Raw genomic sequence first — 8,138 nt, 5'->3', positions numbered from 1 at the left:
GGATGGATAGATAGATGTAGATAAGGTATTGTAGACAGATAATTAGATAGAAGTCACAGGTAGATACATGAGATGATAGACAGACGACAGGCAGACAAGACAGAGAGGCATGGAGCCTTGCAAGAGGCTGCTACTCCTGGCCCTTCTCCCTTCAGCCTTCCTGAGGGCTGCTGGCCTGCTGGAGCCTCCCTGGCCTTCACCCCAACTTCAAGCAGGTAGGCCGGGGGGGGGGGGGGGGGCTCCAGGCTCACCACGTGCTCCACGTGTGGCCGCTTCTCTCTCCCTCTATGGTGCGGCGGGGAGGAGGCGGAGGAAAGGAGCGCCTCTCCCTCCGCGCGGCTCTATGGCCCGGCCAGCCCACCCCTCCCTCCCTCCCCCCGCGCGCGCTCCCTCCCCCCCCCGCCCCGCCCCCCTCCGGCGGCCGGTCACGTGGGAAGGGGAGGGCGGGGCGGCGCTGCGTGACGCGTCCGGGGGGGGGAGGAGGGAGGAAGCCGGAAGCGCCGGAGCCGCGCGTGGGGGTGGGGGGGGGGCCCGGGCCGGAGCGCGAGGGGCAGGCCGGCCTGCGAAGGGGCCGCACGGGGCAACCGGCCAGGGAGCGAGCGGGGCAGCGGGCGGTGAGTGAGGGGAGGAGGGGAGGGGGAGTCCCTTGCTTTCCCGGGGGGGAGGGGTCTTGCTTTCCTCACCTTTCCTGGGGGGGGGGTCTTCCCCGCCACCCCCCCTTTCCCCTCCTCCTTTCTTGGGGGTCCTCGCCCTCCCTTTCCGCGTCTCCTTCCCTCCTGGGGAGGGGTCTTCTCCTCCTCTTCCTTCCCCGTCCGCTCTCCTTCCTTTTGTGGGGAGGGGGTCTTATTCCCTTCCTAAGGGGTCTCCCGTCCTCCCCTCCCTTTCCTTGGGGGATGGGGTAGGGGCGGTCTCCCCCCCTTCTCCTTCCCCCGGGAGGGGTCTCTCCCTTTCCTCTCCTTGGGTGGGTGGGGGGTCTTCAGTTCCCCTCCCCCTCCAATTCTGGTGTGTGGGGGGAGGTCTTCTCTCCCCCCCCTTGCTTGCCCTTCCTTAGGGGTCTTCCCCTCCCCTCCTCTCCCCCCCTGCTTCTTTTCCTGTGTGTGTGTGTGGGGGGGCTTCTCTCCCTTCCCTGCCCTCCTTTTATTGAGGGAGGGTCTTTTCTCCCCCCCTTCTTTCCTGGGGGGGTGTCTTCTCTTCCCTCTCTTCCCCATTCCATTTCTGGGGAGGGGTTTTTCTGCTCCTGGCCTCCCTCTGCCCTACTTTCCAGACTCGGCAGCCCCGGGGAGGGGGGGCTCTTTCCCTTCCCCTCCTCTTTTTCTCAGAGGTTGGCTTCTCCTTCCCTCTCCCCTCCCCAATGTTTAATCACACCCCCACCCCAAATATTGTTTTCCCCCCCACTGGTTTATTCTCCCCCCTCTTTGATAGACAGGTGGGCTCTCCCCCCCCCCAGCCCCCTGAATTTCACCCCTTCCCTCCTCTCTCTCCACCACCACCCCAATCCCTGCCCCCCCCCCTTTGGCTTGCTTTCTCTCTTCCTTATAGGAAAAACAATACCCCCCCCAAAAAGCTAATCCTGTCTCCTTTTCATAACACTTTCTCTTCCGCTTTGCAAGTTTCGCTGGTTTGATTTCTTTGCTCTTCCCTGATTCTCGAGGCCCAATTTTCAACAGCATTGCCCGCTCTCCGCCCCCTCCCCTTTAGGCCTTTCTCTGCCCCTTCCTGGCATGTGGCTTCAGGGGTCTCCACTGTCCCCACACCCCCCCCCCCGGCAATGCTTTCAAGAGTGGGGGCCCAGCAGCTGTTTCTCTATCAACAGCTGAGTCTCTGGTTCAAATCCTGATGCTTTTCACCCTGGGGCTAAAAGCAAGACCAAGAACCTCTTTCTGGGGTTTAGAGCCAGCTAGATGTGGGTGTGGCCTGCTGTAAACTGACTTTCTATGTTTTTGGCATCCTGGCTGGTTCTCCGCCAGATCTTTTATCCTTGTTTAACTTTCTTTGCTGGCCAAATCGGTGTTGACTGACTTGATTTGGAAAGAAACCTTTATAGTTTATATTGGAATTTGCTCCTAGTTTAAGGTAAAGTTTCCCTTCGCACACAGTGCTAATCGTTCCCGACTCTAGGGGGCGGTGCTCATCTCCGTTTCAAAGCCGAAGAGCCAGCGCTGTCCGAAGACGTCTCCGGGGTCATGTGGCCGGCATGACTCAACTCTCGAAGCCGCACGGAATGCTGTTCCCTTCCCACCAAAGGTGGTTCCTATTTTTCTACTTGCATTTTTTACCTGCTTTCGAACTGCTAGGTTGGCAGAAGCTGGGACAAGTCACGGGAGCTCCCTCTATTACCCAGCACTAGGGATTCGAACTGCTGAACTGCCAAGCTTTCTGATCGACAAGCTTAGCATCTTAGCCTCTGAGCCACCTCGTTCCCTGGCTCCTGGCTTTACAGCTGTTTTAATGTCTGTCCAATTCCCGAGGGATTTGACACTAACCGAAATGACCCCGGAGACCTGAAATGTATGGCTTCCCCCTCCTCAATTGAAGACAGCGCAGGTAGCCCTCGACTTGCGGGAGTTAGTTTAGCGGCCGTTCGAAGTTATGACGGCACTGGAAAAAGGGACTCTGGGCCATTTTTTCACACTGGATTTACTTTTGAATGCTTGATAGCTGACTCACCTCGATGACGGTGGCAGTTGTCCCGGAGTCACGCAATTCCCCCCCCCTTTTTTTTTGCGACCCTCCGACAAAAGTCGGCGAGGACACCAGCGTGTGACTCATTTACCAACTGAAATGGTTCCATCGGAGTTTTTCCAACGAAGTTGCAAAAACAAACCACGTCGTAACGTGGGACAAAACTTCACTTAACAACATCAGTTTTGGGCTCGGTTGCGAATCGTAAGTTGCTAATTTTGAAAAATCTACACATAGCCCCAGGGCTTAGTAGACTGAAGGACTGCCTCCCATCCCTTCCCGGGGGTCTACAGGCCAAAATATTTCATGGACTTTCCAAATCCTTCCGATCTCTTTGAAACAACGTAGGAAAACTCCCGAGAACTATTTTTATTTTGTTTTTAAAAAATCAGGTTTTAATTCTTCCATTAACATTTATTTGTTTGTTTGTTTGTTTGTTTATTTATTAATGGGATTTATATGCCTTCATTTATCCTTTGGGACTCATGGCTCAGTGGGTAAGATGCTCAGTGGCTAAGATCAGAAAGGCTGGCAGTTCGGCGGTTCGAATCCCGAGCGCCGCGTAACAGAGTGAGCTCCCATGACTTGTCCCAGCTTCTGCCAACCTAGCAGTTAGAAACCGCGTTAAAAATGCAAGTAGAAAAATAGGGACCACCTTTGGTGGGAAGGGAACAGCGTTCCGTGCGCCTTCGACGTTGAGTCATGCCGGCCACATGACCACGGAGACGTCTTCGGACAGCGCTGGCTCTTCGGCTTTGTGACGGAGATGAGCACCGCCCCCTGGAGTCTGGAACAACTAGCACATATGTGCAAGGGGGAAACCTTTACTTACCTTTCAGGGTTTTAATTGGGGTTTGCCCACTTGAATGTAAACGTGGCTTATCAGTTGAACAAATCAGACGCTCAAGTGTGTTCCTTTTCACTTTTTTGATTGGGCCACATGTCTGCTTGTCCTCCGAACCATATTGCTCTTTTTCCCATTTATGGAATAGCCCTTCGAACTGTCCCTTTAACGTCTCTCTCCCACCTGTTCTCTCCCTTTCCTGTTTTCTCCCCTTCCCCATCGCACAAGCTCCTTTTTCTCTCCCCCCACCTCCCACCCTTTCCTTCCTTCCTTCCCTAAGACGGTCTTTGCTTCTCCTTGGAAAGTCATTCATGGGGATTAAGAGAATAAATTTCCTGGTTCGTAATTGCTGGCAGGGACAAAGTTCCCTTACCTGCAAATCTAGCTTTGTGTGCAGTGAAAACACAACCTGCAGCCTGCCCATCTGAACGTTTATTGGCGGGGTGGGGGGTGGAAGAAGGTAAGTGCCAGGAACTTTTTTTGTGGGGTGGGGGGGAAGGACAGAAGAGGCAGGCAGATCCTGAAATTGTCTGCTACCTGTTGTGAGAATAACATGGACGAAATGGACTTTAAACTAAGATGGTTTGTAGGAATTTTCTGGTCCCAGCCTTGTAGATTTGGGATGTGAGTGGTTTTCTTCCTTATCCTTGGGGATCAGCAGTGAGCACCATAATATGGGGAGGGGGGGGTGTATGTTTGTGTGTGTAGTGTGTGTGTGTAAGTGTGATTGAGCTCTGCAGACTTCGGATGCAGCTTTGAATTTGACATTTGTAAGTCGTTTGCTATTAATTGTGTTAGTAAATATACCACAAGCGGTTCTCAGCAGTTTGTTCAAAGTTACAGTGCCCCAGAAAAAAGTGGCTGATGGCTGTTTTTCACACAGTTGTACCGTCCCCCTGGTCATGGGATCAAAATTCATACGCTTGGGCAACTGCCTCGTATTTATGACGGTTGCAGTGTCACGTGATTTCCTTTTTGCAACACGCTTGTCAAGCAAAGTCAATGGGGAAGCCAGATTCGCTTAACAACCAGGTTCCTAACTAAACCAGAGCAGCGATTCACTTAACAACCGTGGCAAGAAAGATGGCAAAACAGAGCAAAACTCACTTAACACGTGACCCGACAAAAGGGCGAACGACAAAACCGCGCTGACTAAACCGCGTCGCTAAAACCGCGGCGTCATCAACGCGGCAACAACAGCGCGGAGACAGAAGGCCGATTTCAGTCGACAGAGGGGCGATTTAAGTTAAGGTAAGGGTTAGGTTTAGGGTTAGGGTTAAGTTTAGGGTTAGGTTTAGGGTTAGGGTTAGGGTTAGGTTTAGCGTTACATTTAGGGTTAGGGTTACGTTTAGGGTTAGGTTTAGGGTTAGAATTAGGGTTAGGTCTAGGGTTACGTTTAGGGTTAGGGTTAGGTTTAGCGTTACGTTTAGGGTTAGGGTTACGTTTAGGGTTAGGTTTAGGATTAGGTTTAGTTTTACAGTGCGCTTCTGTCGCCGCGCTGTTGTCACCGCGATTCAGCGCTCATTCGTCAGAGCACTTTAGAACACGCGGTTTTGTCACCGCGGTTTAGTCGGGCGCGGTTTTGTCGTTCGCCCGTTTGTCGGTGAACCACTTAACAAATGTCTCGCTCAACGACAAGAGATTTGGGGCTCCATTGGGGTCGTAAGTCGAGAACCTCCTGCCGTATAAAAACCATTATCCTTTGAATGAGCTTCATATCATTCCCGCAAATTATCTTTGGTAACTTTGGTTGATGTTCAACTTCGTGGGAATGCGTTGGGAGATTTTTAAATATATTTCGGCACGCGCGGCCATCAATAAGTCAGTTTAAATATCCCTATTGCGAGGGTGGTCGGCTAAGATTCGTTTGGTTTTTTTTCCCTCCTCTCTGCGCCGATAAAAAAACCAAATTCCCGATCCACCCTTCTGAAAGATGAGTTTGGCCGTAGTTTAGATTCTGGAGGAAGTCGTGAGCTGCTGTCACAAGGAAGATTCTTGAACTGTGTCCTCTTGAACTTTATGTTCCTTTTGGAAGGAATCATTTGCACGGGCCTCTTGGAAACATTTTTTTGGTTTCTAGTTAGAGCTGGGGGGGGGGGAATTCTTTTGCATTCAGGATAATCGATCCCAGGGGGAATCCAGTCCTGGCAACTTCTTTCGACCGGTCGGTGGTGAAACGTTTTTTTTTTATCGCGGCCCAACGAATCAAGAGATTTTCCCTTAAAAAGTTCTTTCTGCGTGTGTTCCAGGGGAAAAAAGAAATAGATAAATAGATGTTTTGGTCGCCACGATGTAAAAAAAGATGTGGAGACTCTAGAAAGAGTGCAGAGAAGGGCAACAAAGATGATTAGGGGACTGGAGGCTAAAACATATGAAGAACAGTTGCAGGAACTGGGTATGTCTAGTTTAATTGAAAGAAGGACCAGGGGAGACATGATAGCAGTCTTCCAATATCTCAGGGGTTGCCCCAAAGAAGAGGGAGTCAAGCTATTCTCCAAGGCACCTGAGGGCAGGACAAGAAGCAATGGGTGGAAACTAATCAAGGAGAGAAGCAATTTAGAAATAAGGAGAAATTTACGAGCAGTGAGAACAATTGATCAATGGAACAACTTGCCTGCAAAAGTTGTGAATGCTCCAGCACTGGAGGTTTTTAAAAAGAGATTGGATATCCATTTGTCTGAAGTGCCGTAGGGTTTCCTGCCTAAGCAGGGGGTTGGACTAGTAGACCTCTAGGGTCCCTTCCAACTCTGTTTATTCTGTATTCTATTCTATATTTCACTCTCCTATTCTATATTCTATTCTATATTCCATTCTATATTCTATTCTATATTTCACTCTCCTTCTATTCTATTCTATATTCTATATTCTATTCTATATTTCACTCTCCTATTTTATATTCTATTCTATATTTCACTCTCCTATATTCTATTCTATTCTATGTTCTATTCCTATATTCTATTCTATTCTATATTCTATTCTATATTTCACTCTCCTATTCTGTATTCTATTCTATATTTCACTCTCCTATTCTATATTCTGTATTCTATTCCTATATTCTATTCTGTATTCTATTCTATATTTCACTCTCCTATATTCTATTCTATTCTATTCTATATTCTATTCTATATTTCACTCTCCTATTCTATATTCTATTCTATATTCCATTCTATATTCTATTCTATATTTCACTCTCATTCTATTCTATATTCTATTCCTATATTCTATTCTATATTCTATATTCTATTCTATATTTCACTCTCCTATTTTATATTCTATTCTATATTTCACTCTCCTATATTCTATTCTATTCTATATTCTATTCCTATATTCTATTCTATTCTATATTCTATTCCTATATTCTATTCTATTCTATATTCTATTCTATATTTCACTCTCCTATTCTGTATTCTATTCTATATTTCACTCTCCTATTCTATATTCTGTATTCTATTCCTATATTCTATTCTGTATTCTATTCTATATTTCACTCTCCTATATTCTATTCTATATTCTATTCCTATATTCTATTCTATATTCTATTCTATATTTCACTCTCCTATATTCTATTCTATATTCTATTCCTATATTCTATTCTATTCTATATTTCACTCTCCTATATTCTATTCTATATTCTATCCTATATTCTATTCTATATTTCACTCTCCTATATTCTATTCTAATTCTATTCTATTCTATATTCTATTCCTATATTCTATTCTATTCTATATTCTATTCTATATTTCACTCTCCTATATTCTATTCTATATTCTATATTCTATTCCTATATTCTATATTCTATTCTATATTTCACTCTCCTATATTCTATTCTAAATTCTATTCTGTTCTATTCTATTCTAAGGTCAGTGGACGGGTCTCTTGTATTTTATCCCTTCCCCCCCCCCACCCCCCCGGGTGCCTGACTCTCTGTCCTCTGCCTCTTGGAAGGGTTTTATTTACACCCAAACAGATGCTGGTCTCTTGAAACGAAGGCCGGCATTGTCGTGCCTGGAATCTGACGATGGGGCTGGTGTCATGGAACAGTTCTGAATAGAAGTTTGCTGCAGGCTTTTGGCAACGGGATCAGAGTTGAAACGCCCAGCAGTGTCTTTCCCAGCGAGCCGTTTATCGTGCAGTTCTGCCGCCTCTGTTCAGATCCACGTGTCATATTTCAATTATAGCCTCTCTCTTTTCGCATTGAGTCTTCTCCTGCTGATATACGCCCACACACTGACGGACACCAAATAGGTCCCTGGAGCGGGGGGGACCCCCGAAAAAGTCATGGTGTGGAGCCTTTTAGCAGCTGTGGCTAGGAAGAGGGAGCTAAGGCAGTATCTGAATAGAATAAAATGGAATAGAATAGAATAGAGAATGGAATGGAATAGAGAATAGAATAGAAGAATAGAATGGAAAATAGAATAGAATAGAGAATACAATAGAATAGAGAATAGAATATAGAATAAAATAGAATAGAAGAATATAATGGAAAATAGAATAGAATAGAGAATATAATGGAAAATAGAACAGAATAGAGAATAGAATATAGAATAGAATAGAATGGAAAATAGAATAGAAGAATAGAATGGAAAATAGAATAGAAGAATAGAATGGAAAA

At 46.8% G+C, this 8,138-nt stretch overlaps 1 protein-coding gene across 1 annotated transcript in view; it reads left to right on the top strand.

The window, feature by feature from the left end:
- Positions 1 to 508: 508 nt before the first annotated feature.
- Positions 509 to 8,138, top strand: part of RNF216 (ring finger protein 216) — a 78,375-nt gene continuing 70,745 nt past the window's right edge. Inside the window, exon 1 of the mRNA XM_032230731.1 lies at positions 509 to 614. The gene's annotated coding sequence lies outside the window, so the exon portion shown is untranslated. The remainder of the gene's footprint in view (positions 615 to 8,138) is intronic.

The sequence above is a fragment of the Thamnophis elegans genome, chromosome 14 (genome assembly GCF_009769535.1).
Source record: "Thamnophis elegans isolate rThaEle1 chromosome 14, rThaEle1.pri, whole genome shotgun sequence".
Taxonomy (NCBI): domain Eukaryota; kingdom Metazoa; phylum Chordata; class Lepidosauria; order Squamata; family Colubridae; genus Thamnophis; species Thamnophis elegans.
Note: the sequence above shows the minus strand (reverse complement) of the source record. Positions and strands in the feature narration are given on the sequence as shown.